The sequence below is a fragment of the Gracilinanus agilis genome, chromosome 6 (assembly GCF_016433145.1).
Source record: "Gracilinanus agilis isolate LMUSP501 chromosome 6, AgileGrace, whole genome shotgun sequence".
In the NCBI taxonomy this organism is placed as follows: Eukaryota; Metazoa; Chordata; class Mammalia; order Didelphimorphia; family Didelphidae; genus Gracilinanus; species Gracilinanus agilis.
This window is the reverse complement of record NC_058135.1, coordinates 283169734-283172411: the sequence shown is the minus strand read 5'-3', so window position 1 is coordinate 283172411 and position 2678 is coordinate 283169734.

Sequence of the window (2678 nt, the reverse complement as noted above, 5' to 3'; positions counted from 1 at the left end):
GGGCATGGGGGTCAAGTGACTTGCCCAGGGTCACACAGCTGGGAAGTGTCTGAGGCCGGGTTTGAACCTAGTACCTCCCATCTCTAGGCCTGGCTCTCACTCCACTGAGCTACCCAGCTGCCCCCTGGTAGTGTAGTTTTAAAGGGAGTACAAAGTATTTTCAACTTTACACAGCATTTTAAAATCATTTATCAGATTTTAGGAATAAAAAGACATCTATGTTTGATCTATCAACCTCAATCATCAGGCCAAGTGGAGAGAGTGAATAGACATCTCAAAACTCTGATTGGAAAACTCTGAGCTGAAACACACTTAAAATGGCCAGATGTTTTACCAATGGCTTTTTTTCATATCAGGAGTCAACCAAATAGTATCACTCATTTATCACCTTTTGAGTTACTATATGGTCAACTACCTTGGCATGGTATGGCACCTCAAGAGACAGACTATTTATCACATCCAGGAGTGGAATGTAAACTCTATGAATATGTCGAGCTGTTAAAACAAAGGCTAGATGAATTACACAGATTAGCCTTGATCCAGCAAAGAGTACCACTTGATTTTAGCTTGCACAATTACAAACCAGGAGATACAGCGAATGTCAGAAATTTTATCAGAAAATCAATCATGGAGCTGAAGTGGCATGGACCTTACAAAATCATTTTGGTGACCCCTACAGCAGTCAAAGTTAAAAGTAGAGATCCATGGTTCCATGTCATGCACATTAAGTCATCCAAAAGAATTGCCTCATCAAACAGACCCGGCCATAGAACAACAGCAGTCAAAAGATCAAACTGCATTAGAGCAAAGTAGTGATACTGATGAGTAAATATTAAAGGCAGCAAGTGAAACAGTAGACTACCACAGAATTTATGATAACTTTTCCAAAAAATCAAAAAAAATTTTGTGGCAACGCAAAAATTTTAACACAATGCAGCACAATCACACACATGACAGTTCCAGAAGAAAAGAAGGGGACAAGTTCTGTAGTCAAGCTAGACAACAGTCAAAACGGGGAAAGCAATACAGATGAAGGCTAGAAGAGACACCTGGACATCACAAGGACATCACAGAGGACAATGCAGAAGGACTACACAAAGAACTGAACTGTGAACAACATCTATGTGACCTGGGCAACATCACCACAGAAGTACAACAATACCATGATCAACTGTGGAATATTAGGTTTGAACGTACAAGGCTAACATATTCATACCACAATCAGGTCATAAACTCAATACATCCATACAGTAGAATGCATGCAACAGTACATGGCTGATTGAAAGGAGAATTCTAAAGGAAGTGGTGAGTATATAACAATACAGGACATGATAGGTCATATGTCCAACACATAAACACTTAACTTTACTTCACATGTAAATATTGTAAATATATTGTAAATAGTGTGATAATTAGATTAAGTCTACACTGCCCATCTTTAGATTTAATCACCAAAGGTGAGAACACCTCTAATTCTGGGAGGTCCTAACCCAAATGTGCTAGAGTAAGTGACGAATCAGAATCAACTGACCACCTCCTAGGCATTCTATGAGAAAGTGTCTATTGTGATTGGACACGCAAGCTAGGAGCAGGCACAGGAAGTGATGCATAAGTGACCCCTTTAAAAAGAGGGAGTTGAGTGAGTTAGGGGTCTTCAGTTGAAGAGGGCGTCTAGTGACGGATCTCTTCTGGTTCGTGGAGGAGAGTTGAACGCTAAGACCCTGGTAAGACAGCTTTAAATATCTTCTTTGGGGGCAGCTGGGTAGCTCAGTGGATTGAGAGTCAGGCCTAGAGCCTGGAGGTCCTAGGTTCAGATCCAGCCTCAGACACTTCCCAGCTGTGTGACCCTGGGCAAGTCATTTGACCCCCATTGCCCACCCTTACCACTCTTCTACCAAGAGCCAATACATAGAAGTTAAGGGTTTAAAAAAATAATAATAAATGAACATCTTCTTTGAATTCCACATGGTGAGTTTTAAGACTGACTGAATCTTCCTGAACTTCTCTTAAGAAACTTCTTTTAGTAGACTCTGTGAATGAATTTTTGCTTCATTCACCTCTGGGCCTCTGGCCCTCTGACTCTCTGGCTGAGGGTTAATTACATCTACCTAGATTAATTAGAGGATCATAGTAAATTGCCTATTGGGTTAGATTCTTATTTCCTTATTTCCTCTCTCTCTTCTTAACTGTAAATAAACTTCCATAAAAGTCAATTCTGACTTGAGATTATTCTTAATTGAGGATTGATAATAGTTCAATCCTCTGGCAACCATCTTTTAATATAGTGAACCCAAAAAAAAACCCTTTCCCCCCCTTACATTAGGGTAAAGGGTAGTTTAACCATGGCAAAAGAGAACTTTGTTCCTTGATCTGGTTAACAGTGCTTGATTACTCTCATTGTTAGACTTTCACATAAAAACCTTGTACATATGTATTATACTTGATACTAACCCATAGCGATAAGTTCTACTAATCTTTGAGACAGTATAGTCAGGGATTTTTATATGAAGGTAGCATAGGGACAGAAAATTTTAGCATAAGTTTATGTAGATAACCTTGTGCATATGTTAAATAAGGCTTAGTCATAAGAAATATTGTAAACTTAGGTAGATGTGCTACTAATAGGTTAACATTCTAATATAGAATAGAGATTTACTTATATACTAATAAAGACTAAT